The sequence below is a fragment of the Schistocerca piceifrons genome, chromosome 8, assembly GCF_021461385.2.
Source record: "Schistocerca piceifrons isolate TAMUIC-IGC-003096 chromosome 8, iqSchPice1.1, whole genome shotgun sequence".
NCBI classification, from domain to species: domain Eukaryota; kingdom Metazoa; phylum Arthropoda; class Insecta; order Orthoptera; family Acrididae; genus Schistocerca; species Schistocerca piceifrons.
In genome coordinates, this window is record NC_060145.1 from 84,682,603 (window position 1) to 84,705,438 (window position 22,836).

Consider the following 22,836-nt stretch of genomic DNA (forward strand, 5'->3'; position numbering starts at 1 on the left):
AGGTGACGGCTACATGTCAGTTACGACTTATCCACAAACAGTTACTCAACCTGTCCTGAAAAACATTGCTGGAGGACAACACAAAAGAAAAATAGTAATTGCAACGTAAACGAGAGGTGTGATAACTTGTCCAGTCCCTGATCAGAGAGAGAATACACTGTGACACTCGACAGTTCCGTAACTGCCATGAGGACTGAATGGGCTGAATCCGAGCCAGGGGTAGTACAAAGAACGATAAGGATAGCTTCACCGCGTCCACCGACTGAGATGCAAACCATTGCATTGCTACGAATTTACAAATTACAGTGGATGTGAAGCTGCACTAACCCGAACTACGAGGTCAAAGGCTGCTACTAAGAACAGCAAGCATGCACAAAGTCATAAAAATAAAACCTGTGCTATTGAAGATCGCGAACCGACTCCCACAAAGAACAGCCCCTCTTGTCCGTTTAGTTTTGCACCTCAGTATGTGTCCACCGGCATAAGGACGCGCCCATAGCCAAGCTAACCAGGACGAAAGTTTCGATTGCTTCCGGCCAGTAAGGCTTGGTTTCACGATCAGTATCCTTACCCCGAGAGGAAGCTGTTACAAGAAATTCTGAGTAACGGGTCGACCAGCTTTTGTGGTTATCGGCCATTTTGCGAAATAGTATGAATAGTTAAATGAGGCCTTGGAAAATTCCTTCACCCCAAGAGACAAGTCCTCTGACTTGACATGGCTACGCTGGTCTCTGAATGCTGGGTGAAATTACTTTGACACCATTTAACTGATGATTAATTTAATGGGTTTATGGAATAATATTCCTAGTGACCCATGGCATACTAGACGATTAATAAATCTGCATTAAATGTTAATGTATCATCTGAAATGCAAATTATATTTTGTTAGGACACTGCCGTTGTAGCTGGACAGGTCGGCAGTGGCTCCTACTGCACGCCTTCTGTTAGGCTAGAGAAAAGCCTCTGCCCCACACGTTCTAGCGTAGGCAACCTAAAATTGGAAAGATCCTAAGAAAACATAAAGGCAAACTCGACTTAAGCGACGTAATTATTTGTAATTTGCATTACACATTCTGGAATCGAAGCTCCGTACATGTTATAACTTTTATTTTGGTCCTATTGAAGACCTATCCTCTTCCTGTACCAATGATCGGTTCTGTGCTGTGATTATCATTTCTATGCGAGGACGATGAACAGTTTAAACAAAAAAGGAATAGAAGCTGTTCAAATGTGCTGCTACAGATGAATACTGTAGAACTGTTAGACCGAATAACCTATAAGGAGGTAATGAATCCAATTAGGGAGAAAAGAAATTCGTTGTACAACTTGACTAATAGATGGGATGGATTGATACTAGATATCCGAAGGAATCGAAGAAATGGCAATTTGGTAACGGAAGGTTAAAAACATCAGAGCGGGACCAAGGCTTTATACGGCAATCTGTTTCAAATGTATGAATGTAGCAATATTTATGGAGGAATGAAGAGGCTTGCACATGTAGGCTGGAGTGGAGAGATGTATCAAACAACCCTTCAGAGTGAAGACCACCAGCAACACAACTGCAGCAACAACAACAACAACAAATGTTGTGATTACGTAGGCTTTCCCGGCGTAATAAGTCTTGAAAGTCTCTTCGGGTTTGCTGCGAGATCCTAAAATCAACTTGACTCGATATTTCGGCGATCCAACTGGTCGCCATCTGCAGGAAAATGCTGCTTCTGCTGATGAGTCCCGCTGAGTTCTTCGTCATTTCGTTTCTCAATCATTGTCTCTTTCCGTCTCGCCTGTCTTCATTCCTTGAGTTCTATCACGTTCCTCTTTGTGTCCTCTTCAATACGTTGTCACATACATTGCTGCTACTATCTGCAATTAGATTTTGTTTTGTACTGTCAACGAACGACTGTGAACATTGTGTCTTTCTGCTACGGCTCTTACTGTTTCCACCTTCTACCTCATAATTTTTCCTAAGTTCTCGATTACATATTAAGTGGGAAGCTAACTGTTTTTTTAACGTGATTATCGTGATGAACGTATTAGGAAACCTGATTGGATGTAAGAGGGGCTCAAGTGCTTCATCCTGCCATGGTAAATAAACCAGTAAAATGTATAGTCCATACATATTATAAAAATGGATGTGTGTACGTGTATATGTTCCACACCTCCTCCTTAACGACTGGACCGATTTCAACAAAATTTTGTACGGATATCCATTACTGTTGGGTAACGATAGCTGTGGAGGTAAGAAACACCTAACCGTCATAGTTCAGCAGATACGACGTCATAAACGATGCGATACGTGAAAAACTGCTTCATCATGCATGACATTTAAGCTTATTACTTCTATGCTACTAACTCTATTCGCAATACATTTCGCAGACAGTACCCAAATATGCCGCTGAATGTACCTACATAAGTGTGTCATTTTACGACATATGGTTCAAGAGATACGACGACATATACGCTGAGATTAGCGAAAAACTGCCGTGCGATACTAACTCGCTGAGCCTTTTGTGATAAAGTTTAGTAACGAAGTAGCCAGTAAATTGAGCAAGAACGAAGGTTCAAATGGCTCTGAGCACTATGGGACTTAACATCTGAGGTCATCAGTCCCCTACAATTTAGAACTACTTAAACCTAACTAACCTAAGGACATCATACACATCCATGCCCGAGGCAGAGAAAGAATGCTACTTTAGAAAGTGTGTGGTGCAAGATACTTATTGATCTGAGGAATGTTACGCAAATTAGAGAAAAAAACTTACTCCTTGAAAGAGTTATTCACTCTTTGAAATTTGAACTTTACCATGTTTGTGAAAATGGTTTTATTGGTTGGTAAGTTCTATTTAATACGACCAAAAGCAATGCTTATACGGTCTTAAATTTGCTTAATCTATATTTCCATACCATTCGCTGCATAATGTACCTGTTGCAAAATGTGTATAACTATCGTATGTCTGAAAATGAGAGTGCTTACTGACCTGAAAGAAACGTTACACATAATTTCCAACAGTTGAAAAACTTTTTCTCTCTTACAGCCCCCCATCCCCCATTAAATTATGAAAAATGTTTATTGCTTACTACGTCGTCGCTATTGACGCAGTAAGACTCTCGCCTGAGGCATGACGTCATGATGTTTAAATTTCCTTCTTCTTGGCTAATGACTTCATTCGGAGCATATTTCGCAAACAGTATCCACATGGGCCACAGAACATGCCTACAAAATTATATCACTGTACGATATGGGAGGGGGGGGGGGGGAGATATGGACAGAGAAGTGGAATGAGAGGGGGGGGGGGGGGTTGGTAAGGTAGAGGGGAAGAGGTGGTGGAAGGGGAAAGGAAGGATCAGTTGGGCAGAGAGAGGGGGAGCGAGTATTGGGATAGTGTACAAATAAAAACCGCTAGCACCCTCAAGCAGAAGCGTAATGAGTCAGGAAAAAGATTAAATCAACGTACACTGTCCCTCACACGTCACGTCGACCTAGACGCTCTTACACAAACTCGTTCCCATCACAGCAAAAGCCTTTCTGTCCCACTCAGAAAGCTACTTCCTTGAAGTCCTTTTCTGTATCAGGTATCCGACATTGCAATAAGATAATTCATTACATCAGAGAACTGAATAACATTTCCAGTTTCAAAAGAGAGTTAGTGGCATATCTACCGAAGTAACGATAAGTTTTCCATTTTCTTGTATGCACTCGTTGCCCCACTACATCTTTCTTTACATCAAAAACTTCATTTCTCAGTGCTCTTAGCTGACGAAGTTTACTTAATTTTCCTTCTCACATACCTCGCTATCTTAGGAAAATGAATTTTTTACACCTATAAACACTTTTTGTATGCGTCACCATCAGTGTTGTTGTTCTTTCATCTTTATGCCCAGTTAAATGTAAGTTTGAACTTCTTCGCTTGGACCTATAGCTTCTTTTTCTTCTTCTCTTTCCAAAAGCTCTTCATAAATTCACAGTGTTCTTTGTGGCGATCTTCTGTTCGCTGTTTCGCAGCGTTTGTTATTATTTTTTCTAACTTTATTTATTTACTTATTTAAAGCATTTTCTGCGAATGTGTGATTTGCAAACGGTGTTTCCAGAGCCTTTACAATCTCTGACGGTGTTGATGATATCTTCTGTGGTTGTGTGGCATTCATTTCCCCGAAGTCCAGCTTCATCTGATCTACTGGTTTTTATGTATTTTAATTATTACATTAAGTAGCTGCTTTGTTTATCTAGTTTGTTGAGGTGTGACCAAAGAACTTGCACCGCCTTCTCCATATTGCATCAGTGACCTTTTCTATTCCTATGTATGGGTCCGTAGTTTTCCTTTCAGTCCAATGCCATTCATATTTGGGATCTGTAATTTTTTTCTTAGAGTTTCTCGCTGTTCCTCTGCAGTTTCATAAATTTTTGGGTGGTCTCCTACAGATGCAGTTTCTGGGGCTTATAAAACTTCAGGCTAGACAACTGTCACATTATTATTATTATTATTATTATTATTATTATTATTATTATTATTAGTGGCAGCAGCAGCAAGAATACTGCCAAAGTTAACATAATTAATTCTCAGTGAATACTATTACTATTTACTGTCATGGCTCCACTCTGCAGACATTCAAATAACTTTTACTTCTGTTAATGACAATATATTACTATATGTAATGTTAAAATTATCGTTATTCCTTCAGTATCTATGAAGGAACAAAATCTGCATATGCAGAACTCTGGTCCGATACAAGAGGGGCTGAAGGCTCTAATCTGATCATGTTATATAAATAAATTCCACATGATAAAGTTCCTGGGATTTGTTTAATCATGGATTACTAAATCCTCCTAAAATTTACGATCGCAGTGGCATACATAACAGGAAATTTTGTACTTAATTTGATCTGTAACATACCAGTGGAGATCTAAACTTGGTAGTTACCTAATGCATAACCTATTAATTATGATTTCCTTTGATTAAACTGTGGAATAGTAAACTTTACGATGGCTTAGCAGCAACGTAACATTTTCGCTCCTTTGTGGGCTGTTGTTGTTGTAGAGGTCTTCAGTCCTGAGACTGGTTTGATGCAGCTCTCCATGCTACCCTATCCTGTGCAAGCTTCTTCATCTCCCAATACCTACTGCAACCTACATCCTTCTGAACCTGCTTAGTATATTCATCTCTTGGTCTCCCTCTACGATTTTCACCCTCCACGCTGCCCTCCAATGCTAAATTTGTGATCCCTTGATGCCTCAGAAAAGGTCCTACCAACCGGTCCCTTCTTCTTGTCAAGTTGTGCGACAAAATTCTCTTCTCCCCAATTCTCTTCAGTACCTCCTCATTAGTTATGTGATCTACCCATCTAATCTTCAGCATTCTTCTGTAGCACCACATTTCGAAAGCTTCTATTGTCTTCTTGTCTAAACTATTTATCGCCCGTGTTTCACTTCCATACAAGCCTACACTCCATACAAATACTTTCAGAAACTACTTGCTGACACTTAAATCTATACTCGATGCTAACAAATTTGCCTTCTTCAGAAACGCTTTCCTTGCTATTACCAGTCTACATTTTGTATCTTCTCTACTCCTACGATCATCAGTTATTTCGCTCCCCAAATAGCAAAATTCCTTTACTACTTTAAGTGTCTCATTTCTAATCTAATTCCCTCAGCATCACCCGACTTAATTCGACTACATTCCATTATCCTCGATTTGCTTTGTTTATGTTTATCTTTTACCCTCCTTTTAAGACACTGTCCATTCCGTTCAACTGCTCTTCCAAGTCCTATGCTGTCTTTGACAGAATTACAATGTCATCGGCGAACCTCAAAATTTTTATTTCTTCTCCATGGATTTTAATACCTACTCCGAACTTTTCCTTTGTTTCCTTTACTGCTTGCTTAATATACAGATTGAATAGCATTGGGGAGAGGCTACAACCCTGTCTCACTCCCTTCCCAACCACTGCTTCCCTTTCATGTCCTTCGACTCTTACAACTGCCATCTGGTTTCTGCACAAATTGTAAATAGCCTTTCGCTCCCTGTATTTTACCCCTGCCACCTCCAGAATTTGAAGGAGAGTATACCAGTCAACATTGTCAAAAGCTCTCTTTATGTCTACAATTGCTAGAAACGTAGGTTTGCCTTTGCTTAATCTTTCTTCTAAGATAAGTCGTAGGGTCAGTATTGCCTCACGTGTTCCAATATTTCTACAGAATCCAAACTGATCTTCCCCGAGATCGGCTTCTACCAGTTTTTGCATTCATCTGTAAAGAATTCGCGCTAGTATTTTGCATCTGTGACTTATTATACTGATCGTTCGGCAATTTTCACATCTGTCAACGCCTGCTTTCTTTGGGATTGGAATTATTATATTCTTCTTGATGTCTGACGGTATTTCGTCTGTCTCATACATTTTGCTCATCAGATAGTAGTTTGTCAGGACTGGCTCTCCCAAGGCTCTAATGGAATGTTATCTACTCCGGGGGCCTTGTTTCGACTCAGGTCTTTCAGTGCTGTGTCAAACTCTTCACGCAGTATCGTATTTGCCATTTCATCTTCATCTACATCCTCTTCCATTTCCATAATATTGTCCTCAAGTACATCGCCCTTGTATAGACCCTCTATACACTCCTTCCACCTTGCTGCTTTCCCTTCTTTGCTTAGAACTGGGTTTCCATCTGAGCTCTTGATATTCATACAAGTGGTCTCTTCTCACCAAAGGTCTCTTTGTGGTCTAGGTTTAAATAATATCGCTCTACGCCCTAAGTACCTGCTGAGCACACCGCCGTTCGTGCACATTGCTACCATGTGTCCGTCAGGCGGCATGGCCCAGGTGAACGCCCTGCCGCGGGCGGCGCACCCAGAGATGCCTCACCTCGCGGGCGTAGTTCAGTACTGCGTCATCGGCGAGAGCGTTGCTCCCTGCACTCGGCTGAGGGTACACAGGAAGCTGCGCGCCCGCCGAGCCGACCACGTCGCCACACTGTGTTTGTCCCGCCTCCGTCTGTACACACAGCGGGGCACAGCTGACTCAGCACAGGGGACCGGTAGCTACCTGCTCCTGCACTTCATTTGTTGTACAAATCTTCCCACGTGTCGCAGTTTGCACCACACACCTACTAATGTGGCATCTGCAGCTAGGGACGTTTAACCAAAAATATCCGTCTCTTAAGGTAATCTCGCTATGAAAATGAAATAATATTTTCAAATGATGAACTGAAACGATCCATAGTAAAGGGTTAGTTGTAAAGTTTTGGTTATAACTTCGAGAAATTAAAGCAACAAAATTGCTTTTTTCGACACTCGTGCCTCTGACTGACTGATCATCACACACCCCAAACCACTAAGTATATAAACTTGAGATTTGGAAGAGATGTGGATCTTACACTGCAGGGGTCGTTTAAGAAGGGATTGTTTGAAATTCCACTCCTAAGGGGTGAAATAGGGCATGTAAACCTTTTTGCAAATAGATCGGTATTAAGGCAATTTTGAAGCTAGAACTACAAAACTTAGTATTCGGCTTCTGATTGAGAATTAAAAAGTTACGTTTTTCGTTATTTTTTGGAAATTAGCAACTGTTGTTGTGGTGGTCTTCAGTCCTGAGACTGGTTTGATGCATCTCTCCATGCTACTCTATCCTGTTGCAAGCTTCTTCATCTCCCAGTACCTACTGCAACCTACATCCTTCAGAATGTGCTTAGCGTATTCATCTCTTGGTCTCCCTCTACGATTTTTACCGTCCACGCTGCCCTCCAATACTAAATTGGTGATCCCTTGATGCCTCAGCACATGTCCTACCAACCGATCCCTTCATCTAGTCAAGTTGTGCCACAAAATCCACTTCTCCCCAATTCTATTCAATATCTCCTTATTAGTTACGTGATTTGCCCATCTACTCTTCAGCATTCTTCTGTAGCACCACATTTCGAAAGCTTGTATTCTCTTCTTGTCCAAACTATTTATCGTCCATGTTTAACTTCCATACGTGGCTACATTCCATACAAATACTTTCATTAACGACTTCCTGACACTTAAATCTATACTCGATGTTAACAAATTTCTCTTCTTCAGAAAGGCTTTCCTTGCCATTGCCAGTCTACATTTTATATCCTCTCTACTTCGACCATCATCGGTTATTTTGCTCCCCAAATAGCAAACACTGGTAGCAATTACTTCTGTAAAATATCTGGGAGTATGCGCACGGAACGATTTGAAGTGGAATGATCATATAAAATTAATTGTTGGTAAGGCGGGTGCCAGGTTGAGGTTCATTGGGAGATTCCTTAGAAAATGTAGTCTATCAACAAAGGAGGTGGCTTACAAAACACTCGTTCGACCTACACTTGAGTATTGCTCATCAGTGTGGGATCCGTACCACGTCGGGTTGACAGAGGAGATAGAGAATATACAAAGAAGAGCTGGGCGTTTCGCCACAGGTTTATTTGGTAAGCGTGATAGCGTTACGGAGACGTTTAGCAAACTCAAGTGGCAGACTCTGCAAGAGAGGCGCTCTGCATCGCGGTGTAGCTTGCTGTCCAGGTTTCGAGAGTGTGCGTTTCTGGATGACGTATCGAATATATTGCTTCCCCCTACTTATACCTCCCGAGGAGATCACGAATGTAAAATTAGAGAGTTTCGAGCGAGCACGGAGGCTTTCCGGCAGTCGTTCTTCCCGCGAACCATAAGCGACTGGTACAGGAAAGGGAGGTAACGACAGTGGCACGTAAAGTGCCCTCCGCCACACACCGTTGGGTGGCTTGCGGAGTATAAAAGTAGATGTGGATGTAGATGTACTACTTTAAGTGTCTCATTTCCTATTCTAATTCCCTCAGCATCACCCTACTTAATTCGACTACATTCCATTATCCTCATTTTTTGTTGATGATCATCTTATATCCTCCTATCAAGACACTGTCCATTCCGTTCAACTGCTCTTCCAAGTCCTTTGCCGTCTCTGACAGAATTACAATGAGCAACTAAGGGGATAAAATAGTGAGTGAAGGTCTTATGGGAATAAATCATTGTTGAAGTACTACTAAAGCATTTTTAAAACTGCATCTATGATCTCTGATATTTGACTTCTCAGTTAGAAATACAAAGCATGTGTTTCACTGACTTTGGAAATTCAGCCCCTAATGTGATGAAATAGGGCATAAAATTTTATAAGACAATATTTCGTTATACCAAAAAACGTTAAAGCTAGATCTAGGAAAACTGACATTTCACTTCTCAGTTAGATATAAAGAAATATGTATTATGGGATGAAAGTTTCTATGGAAATATTATCGCGAGGACGCACAAGGCATATTAACAAAAACCTTGGACTCCAAAAATTGAAGTGGCTCGAAGCACTATGGGACTTAACATCTGAGGTCATCACTCCCCTTGACTTAGGACAACTTAAATCTAATTAACCTGAGGACATCACACACATCCATGCACGAGGTACCATTCGAACCTGCGACCGTAGCAGCAGTGCGGTTGCAGACTGAAGCGCCTAGAACTGGTCGGTCACAACGGCCGGCCCTTGGACTCTCGCCACCCGCCTTTTGGTCAGAAGTACGTTCGAGACAGACAGAGCTTTAATGGTTTTAACTAAAGTGAAAATTGGAATATGTTGCAGTTTGTGAACAACATAAAAAATTCGATGAAAGGAAAGGGAAAAAAAAATGTGTGAGACGTAGAGCCTACACGAGTGAAGCAGTGGACGCTAAACTGGTCTTGGCATACTCTGAAATCTCCGTGGTATAGAAACATAGAACGATGCTAGAGGAGACAAAAAGGAGGCAAGACACACTGGTGGAGGACACTGACCAAGTTGAGTATGTTGCGATTTTCGTTACCTGCGTTTGAAGAGCAACAACACTGCAACAGTCCACGCTGAGTTATTGCAAGAGTACAGCATCAATGCGCCACCGTACAGCCTATTAGTGAGGAGACTTAGAATCTTCCAGTGTGGTTCAGCAAATCTCTGACGACGTGAACATTGTGGCTGAACATCTCTCTGTGATAAACGAGCAATCGCGAGACTAGTGGATGACAGGGCGTAGATAATTGTTGAAAAAATTATTAATAAATCAGTTTTCAACGTTTTGGTCTCGACGAAGGTTATCGCCCGCTCGAGACCGCGAGTCCTCGCACGCATTTGAAAAGCTCCCGAACCTAGCCAGAACTGGAAATGATGCAGCTCTGTCAGGCCAACGCTTACGACTTCTTTAGCCGCATAACCACCATGGACAGATGAAGAGAGTGTCATTACTGTCCCGATATGAAGTAGTAAAGCAAGAATCAGCGTGGTTCAGTGTGAGTTCTCCACTGTTGGAAGCGTCACAAGGGCATAGTAACGAAATCTCCTGACGCTGTTACGGGAGACGAAGTGATGCGGGAAGCAATCCAAGGGTGTGTTTTTGCTCTTCAGCAAGGCGTCAGCTCATACTCCTCAGCACAAAGTCATATGTTCTGCTTCTTTGGTCTACCAGATCTTGCTGTAGCCCAAATATTATCTTTCCATGGCAGCCAATGGGTTCTTGGCTTTTCTTATAATGAAGAAACTTGTGTGAAAGGCATTTCCAGAACTGCGACGTGATAAGTGTGAAACGCTTACTGAATCAAAATGCGGAATTTCGCAGCCAATGTCGCCGACGTGTCATCGACCGTTGAGAACTAGTGTGGAACTGCAGACTCAGTATGTAAAAAAGCATTAATATCAGCACCAGTTTCCATGGCCGGACGTTGATTTTTTTCTTCTTTTCCTTTGTAGTTTTGTATTTAAAATTTTATGAATGCCCCTTGTACCTTAGTGATATTAATTGGCACTAAACGTATACTACTTTCGAGGTTACTGTGTGTACAAAATCCCTTAACAATCCATCGTAGTATACTACCCTGAAGCTATGTGCCTACCACTGCTACAGCAGTGTCTGCAGTAAACTGCTGAGAGGAAAGCCTAATGACAGAAACATATCTTTTACTTATTTTACAGTTGGCATCAGCTTGCAAGTTTCTCACTGGGAGGATAACCATAACGTAAATTTATAAAAATTCCATGGCTGTTTTTCCGAAGGGACTGAAGTGTAACGCTTTAGTATTGACAGATCCACTTTTTACTTCCATATCTTCAAATCCGGCAAATACATTGCTAACAATATTGATCTGAAATGAAGTCACATCTTCCGTGACATAATTTAGTGGGTAATAGCTATGTGGTATGCCACAACCAAATCAACTGTTTTCCAAGTTTCCTGAAGTTTCTGTGACTGAAAATAAAAGTTATGCACATTTCCGCTTTTGAATGTAAGTTTAAATGCATGCTGTTCAATGTGTTTCACACAAGAAAATATTTGAAAATTACTATGAAGGTAAAAGATAGTTACGAAACTGGCAAAATAAATTAGTTGTCGTTCAAAAATACTCATGTTGAGTTGTCACAAAATCAGTGTAATAAACGTAGTTAAATTAATCCTGCGTCGGGCCTGGATGTGTGTGGTGTCCTTAGGTTAGTTAGGTTCAACTAGTTCTAAGTTCTAGGGGACTGATGACCTCAGAAGTTAAGTCTCAGTGTTCAGAGACTTTTGAACTTTTTAAGCTCTACAGCTTCCTTTAATACGATAAACGTTATTCTCTATTATCTTAACAGATGTCGTACCATCCTGTCGCTTCTTCTGGCCACTGTTTTCCATATAGTCCTTTCCTTGCATGTTCCCCGGATAATCTCCTCACTCCTTACCTTATCAGTTCACCCAATTTTCAACATTCTTCTGTAGCAACACATCTCAAATGCCTCGATTCTATTCTGTTCCGGTGTTACAACAATCCATCTTTCAGTACCATACAATGGTGTGCTCCAAACGTACATTCTTCCTCAAATTAAAGCCTATGTTTGATACTAGTAGGCTTCTCTTGGCTGGGACTACTTTTTCCCAGAGTCTGCTTTTTATGTCCTCCTTACTTCATCCTTCATAGGTTACTTTGCTACCTACGTAGCAGAATCCCTAAACTTCATCTGCTTCGTAATCACTAATCCTGATGTAAAGTGTCTCACTGATCTCATTTCCAATATTACTCATTACTTCCGTCTTTCTTCGACTGTACTAATTCGACTACTCATTCCATTCTGCAGATCGTGCTCTGAGGACAGCAATGTCATCAGCGAATCTTATCATTGATGTCCTTTCGCCTTGAATTTTTCCTTTTATTATCATTGATTGAATAGCAGGTGCGAAAGACTACATCCCTGTCTAGCACCCCCTTTAATCCAAGGATTTCAAACTTGATCATTCACTCTTACTGGTCCGTCTTGTACATATTATACATATTGTAGCCACCAGCGTACATTGAAAAATACCAGAGTTCCTAAGCCCGAGTTGGATTGCATACCGAGGAGCGAAAACAGATGATGACCACCCAGAACACACTGGAAACATCTTTCAATTCGAAACGGGCAAGTCTACTTAAGCCATGAAGTGAAGATGAAGCATAATTTTGTTACTCATGATGGAATGACTGTATATGCGTGTATGTCAGTAGGTAAGTGTATTTTATTTGGTCATTCACTTCCGGTCTTTGATTAAAATTTCGTTACTGGCTGAAAAATTATTTAGCTGATCATATAAGTTTATGTAACATGAATTCCGCAGATATTTTCATTAATAGTCTTTTTCTAACAAATAGATTTTTTCAAATAAATTTTAAATTTGTGAACACAACATAAGCTCGTGGGATACTGTAAAAACCTTTTCTTATATTCTTCACAATAAATTACACAAACAGACAATAAAACTTTCAGTCATTATCTAATTTACTCTACTGGCCATTAAAATTACTACACCAAGAAGAAATGCAGATGATAAACGGGTATTCATTGAACAAATATATTATACTAGAACTGACATGTGATTACATTTTCACGCAGTTTGGTTGCATAGATCCTGAGAAATCAGTACACAGAACAACCACATCTGGTCGTAAAACGGACTTGATACGCCTGGGCATTGAGTCAAACAGACCTTGGATGGCGTGTACAGGTACAGCTGCCCATGCAGCTTTATCACGATACCACAGTTCATCAAGAGTAGTGGCTGGCGTATTATGACAAGCTAGTTGCTCTGCCACCATTGACCAGACGTTTTCAATTGGTGAGAGATCTGGAGAATGTGCTGGCCCGGGCAGCAGTCAAACATTTTCTGTATACAGAAAGGCCCGTACAGGACCTGCAGCATGCGGTAGTGCATTATCCTGCTGAAATGTAGGGTTTCGCAGGGATCGAATGAAGGGTACAGTCACGCGTCGTATCACATCTGAAATGTAACATCCACTGTTCAAAGTGCCGTCAATGCGAACAAGAGGTGACCGAGACGTGTAACCAATGACACCCCATACCATCACGCCGGCTGATACACCAGTACGGCGATGATGAATACACGCTTCCAATGTGCGTTCACCGCGATGTCGCTAAACACGGACGTGACCATGATGATGCTGTAAACAGAACCAGGATTCATCTGAAAAAATAACGTTTTGCCATTCGTGCACCCAGGTTCGTCGTTGAGTACATCATCGGGGGCGCTCCTGTCTGTGATGCAGCGTTAGGGGTAATCGCAGCCATGGTCTTCGAGCTGATAGTCCATGCTGCTGCAAACGTCGTCGAACTAGCAAACGTCGCCTTCTGTTGACTCAGGGATCAAGACGTCACTGCACGATCCGTTAGAGCCATGCGGATAAGGTGCCTGTCATCTCGACTGCTAGTGATACGAGGCCGTTGGGATCCAGCACGGCGTTCCGTATTACCCTCCTGAACCCTCCGATTCCATATTCTGCTAACAGTCATTGGATTTCGACCTACGTGAGCAGCAATGTCGCGATACGATAAACTGATATCGCGACAGGCTACAATCCGACCTTTATCAAAGTTGGAACGTGATGGTACGCATTTCTCCTCCCTATACGAGGCATCACAGCACCGTTTCACCGGTAACGCCGGTCAACTGCTGTTTGTGTATGCGAAATCGGTTGGAAACTTCCTTCATGTCAGCACGTTGTAGGTATGGTCACCGGCGCCAACCTTGTGTGAATGCTCTGAAAAGCTAATCATTTGCATATCACAGCGTCTTCTTCCTGTCGGTTAAATTTCGCGTCTGTATCACGTCATCTTCGTGGTGTAGCAATTTTAATGGCCAGTAGTGTAATATACTCAGATGCGTTAAAGACTTGGCGACTGTACTGGACGTTGCAGTTGAGCAGTGATCAATAAAATAACTAATTTACACTCTGACAATATTTCATCCCTTTAGAACCATACAGTTCTTTCTTTCTTCAAGAGTGTATGTCAGCGACGCAAATGAGTGCAGCAGCGTTTCCATCATCGAATTGGCCATCCATCGGCTATCAGGTTCTCCGCTACCGGCGCCAATCCGACCCGTGAGAAAGGAAGCGTGCGATACGCGTCTGAGGTTTACTGGATCGGTTACTTGCTACAGACAAAATAAACACAAATATGTAGTATCGTATACCACTTTGACCAGAATGCGAAAAAAGCGTTACTTAAAAACAAGGTAAACTCACCTATCGTGACTCTGTTCTCCAGGCACGCAGTTAGTCTGAAAAGTCTGGCACACCACAGTGACTACATCTACATCTGCATCTACATCTACGTCTACGTAGACACTCCGCATGCCACCGTACGGTGAGTGGTGGAGAGTATCCTGTACCACTACTAGTCATCTGCTTTGCTGTTCCACTCGCAAATAGAACAAGGGAAAAACGACTATCTATTTGCCTCCGTATGAGCCCTGTTGTTTGTTGTTGTGGTCTTCAGTCCTGAGACTGGTTTGATGCAGCTCTCCATGCTACTCTATCCTGTGCAAGCTTCTTCATCTCCCAGTACTTACTGCAACCTACATCCTTCTGAATCTGCTTAGTGTATACATCTCTTGGTCTCCCTCTACGATTTTTACCCTCCACACTGCCCTCCAATGCTAAATTTGTGATCCCCTGATGCCTCAGAACATGTCCTACCAACCGATTCCTTCTTCTAGTCAAGTTGTGCCACAAACTCCTCTTCTCCCCAATTAAATTCAATACCTCCTGATTAGTTATGTGATCTACGCATCTAATCTTCAGCATTCTTCTGTAGCACCACATTTCTAAAGCTTCTATTCTCTTCTTGTCCAAACTATTTATCGTCCATGTTTCACTTCCATACATGAACCCTAATTACTCTTATCTTGTCTTCGTGGTCCTTACGAGCAATGTATGTTGGCGGCAGTAGAATCGCTCGGCAGTCAGCTTCAGAGGCCGGTTATCTAAATTTTCCCAAAATTTTCCCAATAAACCGAACTCGACCATTCGCCTTCTGTACCACCGTTCCCACATGCTAGTTCCGCTTAATATAGCTTTACAACTTTACACCTTCTGAAGACTTGACTGTGTCAAGCAGGACTCTAGTAATACTGTATCCGAACTTTACAGGTTTGTTCTTTCCACTCATCCTAATGAAATGATATTTTTCCATAATTAGAGCTAGCTGCCGTTCATCACAACAACTAGAAATTATTCCTGTCTTGAATCTTCCTACAGTGACTCAACTTCGACACCTTTCGTAAACCACAGCATCATCTGCAGACAACCGCTGATTGCTGCCCACCCTAACCACCAAATAATTTATGTATATAGAAAACAACAGCTTCCTTATCGCATTTCTCTAGGGCACTCCTGACGATACCCTTGTCTCTGATAAACATTGGCCGTCGAAGAGAATGTACTGGGTTATACTACCTAAGAAGTCATCGAGCCACTCACATACCTGTTAAATTGTTCCATTCGTTCGGACCCTTGTTAGCAGCCTGCAATGGGGCACCACGTCAAACGCCTTCCGGAAATCTAGAAATAAGGAATCGGCCTGTTGCCCTTCATCCATAGTTCACAGTATACTATCTGCGAAAAGGACAAACTGCCTTGCGCACGAGCCACGTTTTCTAAAACAGTGTCAAGTCCATCTGTAGAATTTAACTCTCAAAATTTAAGGTATTCGCATGACAATGACAAGTTCTCAGGAAAATTAAAGGAAACCATTTAATTTTCGTGTTCAGAGACAACTGTTGCCTTACTTTTAGTAACGACAAGACTAAAAACATTTTAAATGTAACATCGTCTCACGGTATCTACTTTTAAGTAGAATCATTCAAGTCCACTTGTGGAGATCGACATCAAAGACAATGGAAAATGAAAAGAAAAGAAAATATTCAACATTTATGGAAACAGTTGCCAAGGTTTAGTGAGATCGTCGGTGGGAGTCCTCTAACGTTAATCACTAAAATATGTAACGGGGATTGAAATGTACGTGAGGTAACAGAAATATCTTTCTAGAAACACTTAGGCCCATTCCTGAGTTAACTGTTCCGTGAATAAGAGGAAGCTTGTCAGCCAGCGTCGCCAGCTACTTTACACGTCTTCGTTACTTGACGCCCCACATAGTGTTTACTAGTAGCGTCAACAGAAAACCGAGTGGCTCCTAAGGCGATGGGATACCGTAAAACCACGACATGTTGCTGACTCGTCCTACGCAGTCAAACACTCGAGTTCCGTTAAAAATTCAAAGAACTTTTCCAATGGTAAATGTGTGATGCAAGCGGTAAGTTACACACAACTCGTACATATACCGTCCTAACCCCGGAAAATGCCACCATACAACATTTTAAGCAGTCTATGAAGGGACCCCAGACGCCGTAGTTCATGTTTTCCCTGCTTCCGCACATCATACGAAATGCTACCAGGCTTATTACTTAGAGCGGTAGTTCAGTGCCTTTTTTTTTATTCTTAGAGGGTGTTATATTGTTTGAATGTAAGTCCACATTCATTTCACAATCAAGTTCTAGATTTCGCGTTCGCAACAAGAAAACAGACTCAAGTAGTAACAAATATTTGAAACCCTCGTGTAGTAATAAATATTTGTGGTAAGTTAAACATGTGGGTCTCATACAGAACCGAATCTGTTCTGACTGAGCATTCACTCATTGTGAAAAGATCGAAAAGAGAAATTGGTAGCTTACTGGCCGCTAAATAGGTATAATCAGCCTCGAGTTAATTCGTGCGCAATCTAAGAGAATAAGTACATTGATAAACTGTGATAAATAAAACCATACAAGAAGAATTAGACTGTACAATCTTTTTGAAATTAAGGCTTTTTTTCTTCTGATTGATCTTATTTCATGAATGGATCCATCCCATAATGTACTTATTCGTCTTTGTGAAAGGAGCTTTGAAGTTCTGCGACGTTTTATTATGTTATGTAGTGTAAACATCTACACGGGATGAAACTTCCTGCAGATAAAACCTGTGTACCAGATCGAGACTAGAACTCGCAACCTTTGGTTTTCGCGGGCAAGTTCTCTATCGTCTGAGATATCTAAGCACCTTGACTACATGCAGATTGAAAGTTAATATGCAGCACTTTCGAAAGTAACAAAATGTACATTTCATTGATGTCAACGCCATCTCTAGTATAGGGTGAGAAATATGCAATTCGATATCCTATGGACGATTCACTTTTCGCACTGGGCAAAAATGTTCAGATACAGTTGCGTAGCAAGTCATCTTCAAGTATCTCTTTAAATATCTTTGTTGCATATTTTTTTCAGACCTGTCTCAATGCAGATCTCCTTTAAGCACTTCAGTTACCATCCCGTGTACAGGAAACGGTAGACTTTTACTTGGTGTAATGTGTGGAGCCAACATGGTAGTTAGCGACATTATCGGGTCAAATCCAAATATTCAAACGCGAGGCGTGCATTTATCGTAGCTGGAAACCGACTGTTACTCAATTCTCCAGCCTGTGTGAGATTCGTTCCTAAGGAACCAAATGATGACCATTTTCGTCTGTTGTGCGGAGCTGAAGTCTCAAATGTCGTATTTTAAGGGAGTCAATAACCAGATGATGATTTTCCATTCAATACTTTGCTACCTGCTGCTGTTTCTAAGTTGATGTACTGAGACATGCAGTTTCCATGGAAGGAATGTCAGTCACATTCATATCATACAAAAAGAAGAGAGCAACTTCGTGTTTTTCAAGCGGTAATTGTAGTTCGCTGAAGACAAATGGTTGTACAATGAAGATATTCAAGGCAACTATTAGTTTCCTGAGTCAAACTTGCGAATTGTACAGTGGAACGTATTTAAGAAAGTTATCGTCTTCACAGCAGACGAACGATTAAGATATACTGAAAACATTGTGCTCCCCGCCACCTGCGAGACTGAACGCTGATGTTGTTGCGACCACATGATGCACTAAGAAAAGTATGTAAGAGAAGCATAGACGAATGGGGAATCATTATAGCGACGATGAGGCCGTAATTGTGGAAATAGAATGACAGAAGCGATATTCACAAATGGCAGATCGTTATTGCACGGTGCTTGGGAACAATCGCGTAGGAAGCGGTGAATCTAGATCACGGGTCTATGGAAATGTGTCGCTCTGTTGGGTGGAGCACTTTGTTGGTACAACACATGGATGGCCGTGTGCAGGTACGCCTTCACCCGAACGTATAGTTGCTTGAAACTGGCACGGCGTCACGAACGTAGAACAGTGGGGAGGGATTATTCTGCGGCTGAGATTCACCTGGGCTTCAGTGGGACATCCAAGAGTAACCGAAGGCAACATCACAGATGTAGACTACGTGAACGTTATCTTGCTGGAAAATGCCGTTTGGCTGAAGATCGAACAGTGCTGGTACAAGGAGGTCCATCAAAACGTCGAAGTAAACATTGAAACAATTGAATCTCAATGTAGACAAGTGTAATGTGCTGCGAATACATAGAAAGATAGATCCCTTATCATTTAGCTACAAAATAGCAGGTCAGCAACTGGAAGCAGTTAATTCCATTAATTATCTGGGAGTACGCATTAGGAGTGATTTAAAATGGAATGATCATATAAAGTTGATCGTCGGTAAAGCAGATTCCAGACTGAGATTCATTGGAAGAATCCTAAGGAAATGCAATCCGAAAACAAAGGAACTAGCTTACAGTACGCTTGTTCGCCCACTGCTTGAATACTGCTCAGCAGTGTGGGATACGTACCAGATAGGGTTGATAGAAGAGATAGAGAAGATCCAACGGAGAGCAGCGCGCTTCGTTACAGGATCATTTAGTAATCGCGAAAGCGTTACAGAGATGATAGATTAACTCCAGTGGAAGACTCTGCAGGATAGACGCTCAGTAGCTCGGTACGGGCTTTTGTTAAAGTTTCGAAAACATACCTTCACCGAAGAGTCAAGCAGTATGATGTGGACTGCTAAGGCAGCCAGTCCACAGTGACGGGTAGCCGAAAGAAAGGCACGCGTACACACACGCCGACTGGCGTGAAGTCCGGAACAGGATAACTATTGAATGGTAGCAAGAAAAGTACGTAGCTGCTTTATACTTAACTTTTAATCATTGTTGTATACATCGGTCTTCTTGTTGAGACATTTCATACGATAACTATCAAACTATGTAAGGCTAATGGCGCCTTGCTAGGTCGTAGCCATGGACTTAGCAGAAGGCTATTCTAACTGTCTCTCGGCAAATGAGAGGAAAGGCTTCGTCCGTATAGTCGCTAGCAATGTCGTCGTACAACTGGGGCGAGTGCTAGACCGTATCTCGAGACCTGCCTTATGGTGGCGCTCGGTCTGCGATCACACAGTGGCGACACGCGGGTCCGACATGTACTAAATGGACCGCGGCCGATTTAAGCTACCACCTAGCAAGTGTGGTGTCTGGCGGTGACACCACATTCCTCCCCCGCAAATCGGCGAACGGTCGTGTTATAAGGCTTTCCCGCCGTGGGGAGGACCCCATGTTGACGTAGGCGATGAGGTGGGGAGCCTAACAACAGGCGAGGCTGTGCCACCCGCACCCGGCCATTCGGTCCGAGGGGAGCTAGGAAACGCCTGAAAACCTAGTCCAGGGTGCACGTCAACATGCGGTGTATGCGCCCGTAATGAGACAGGAGGGGCCGAAGGGTCGACCTCCATGGCGTCGGGGTACCCGACGCGCGATGACAGCATGTGGTCTGGAGCGGGCAAGAGTTCCATGGCGGAGGACAGCTGGTCACGGGAAGCGATCGGCGGCGCGTGACACAGGGAGGCGCTTGGCGGCTGCAGCGAAGCGTCGAATGCGGGCGGCGCCGGCGGGAGAACAGGCGACGGCGGCGGCGGCGGCTGCGGCGGCTGCGGCGGCGCGTCGCCATGGGGAAAAATGGAAGGCATCGTCGGTAACACCTGGGGATGAGGCGAGCCAGTAGATGGGTCCCCAGGGCGCTGACCGGACGGCACCGTCGCTGAAAGCAGACGGGGAGCGGCAGAACCCGTGCGACGACAGAGGTGCAGCTGATTGAGATGCCGACGCACCTCACCAGAGGCCCCCAAAACCAAATACATCGCGCGGCCGAGGCAGCGAAGAATGCGCCCTGCGAGCCAACGCCGTGAACCTCGATAATTGCGAAAGAATACAACGTCGCCTGGAGCAAAAGCAGAAGTCTGCCGCTGCACTGGAACCTGATGCGGCGGATGCAGCAAAGACATCAAGGTTCGATGAGGACGACCGTGGAGCAACTCAGCCGGCGAGCGACCATCTCGGGGCTGAGAGCGATACGAAGACAAAAAGAGCAACAACGCGTCCTCCTGAGAATGCGACTCTTTCAACTTCAACATCTGGGACTTGAAAGTCCGGACCAATCGTTCAGCGGCACCGTTTGACTGAGGCGAAAACGGCGCGGATGTCAGATGTTGAATACCATTGGCCTGGCAGAATGACTGAAATTCTGCGGACATGAATTGTGGGCCATTGTCGGAAACAATAGTCTGCGGAAGACCTTCAATGCAAAAGATAGCAGACAACGCTTGGATGGTGGTGGAGGAGGTCGTGGAAGACATCCGGACAACAAAAGGAAAATTACTGAAGGCGTCTACCAGAACCAACCATCGAGCATTCCAGAATGGACCAGCAAAATCGATGTGCAAGCGTTGCCAAGGGGAAGTGGCTTTTGGCCATGCAAAGACTTTCCGCGGCGGTGCGGATTGTTGTTCGGCACACGCCATGCAAGAAGAACACATATTCGTAATCGCAGCATCGATTCCGAACCAAGTACAGTGCTGACGAGCAAGTTGTTTCGTGCACACTATACCCCAATGTCCTTGGTGAAGAAGCCGTAAAACAGAGGACTGTAACGAACGTGGGACTACGACTCTGGACTGATCATTATCAGAACGCAACAACAGAACACCACGTCGAACAAAAAGTTTCTCCTTGTCAGCAAAAAATCTGCGAACCAACGGATCCTCGATCCGAGACTTTGACGAAGGCCATTGCGTAGCAACAAAACGCAAAACGGTAGCAAGGACAGGGTCAGCAGCTGTGGCCGTAGCTACACGACGAAAATCAATCGGAAACGATTCGACCACTTCATCGGTTTCCGCATCAATGAACATGCAAGCAAGTTCAGAAGAATCGAATGCTTTATCCTCAGCAACAGGCAAACGGGACAACGCATCGGCGTTTCCGCGCGTAGCAGTGGACCGATACAAGATATCGTAGCGGTACTGCGAGAGGAAAATAGACCAGCGAATGAATTTCTGCGCTGTACGCAGAGGTACAGGCTTGTTCGGATGAAAAAGCGACGTCAAAGGTTTGTGGTCTGTGATGATGATAAAGTGACGACCATACAAGAAATCATGGAACACCAAACACGAGAGCCGAAGCTTCTTTCTCTATCTGGGAAGAATTTCTTTGCGCAGACGAGAGCAATTTTGATGCAAAGGCAATAGGGCGATCATGCGAGCCAACTTTGTGCGCAAGCACAGCACCGATCCCGAAATCCGATGCATCCCCCATCAACAAAAGAGGCTTCTGGGGATCGAATGGCGTAAGGCAAGTATTTGAAAGCAACGCCGATTTCAACTGGCGAACAGCGCGTTCGCATTCCGTCGTCCAGAGAAACGGAACACCTGTACGGCGCAAGCGATGAAGCGGAGCTGAAATCGAAAAGGCATTGCGCACATTCACTCACACCTTGTGATGCTAAATCGTGTAATGTTCTTGCGACCTCCTCACGCAATGCGTGGGGAACATTGCGCGCTCTGAAAAATTTCGGTTGCGCGTTTACTTTCAGTTCCAAATGTGCTTCATAGTTCTTAGCGCAACCAAGGCCCGGTGCAAAAATGTCTGCAAATTCTTCACATAGACTAGAAACACTGTCTGAAGGCACAGTCTGATTCACTGATAGGACCTGATTGACTATAGACATGTTAAACAATTGAAATAAATCTAAACCAACCAAGTTCACTGCAGTAGAAGAACGAAGAACGTAAAATGACACAAGTGTTGTGTGTCCCTTGTATGTTGCAAGAAGGCGGCACCGTCCTAACACAGGGATCTGCTGTCCTGAATAACTTTTTAACTGAACATTTGCGGCACGCAACGGGCGTTTGCCCAGTTGTTTGTACGTGTCGTGATTGAGCAATGAAACTGCAGCTCCGGTATCGAGCTAGAATGGGATGACCTTGCCATTAAAGTCCAAATCTACAAAAAGTTTATTGTCCTGCTGACGACAAGAGCGACTGTTTTGTGCAATTTGAACAGACACTGGTACAGAATCACTTGCGAAGTGACGTGATTTCCGGCGACGTCGACGCACACTTTTTGTGGGACGAACACAGTCACTGTTAGAAAGAGTGGCACTGGACGAAGTGGAATTAACTACATGAATGTCCATGGGCGAAGGTCCACGAGCCTGAGTGTCCTTGGTTCGATTCCGGCGCGACGCAAAGGGCCTGGAATGGTTGTGATTGTCTGATCTGAGCTTTTTCTGGCAAACACTTTG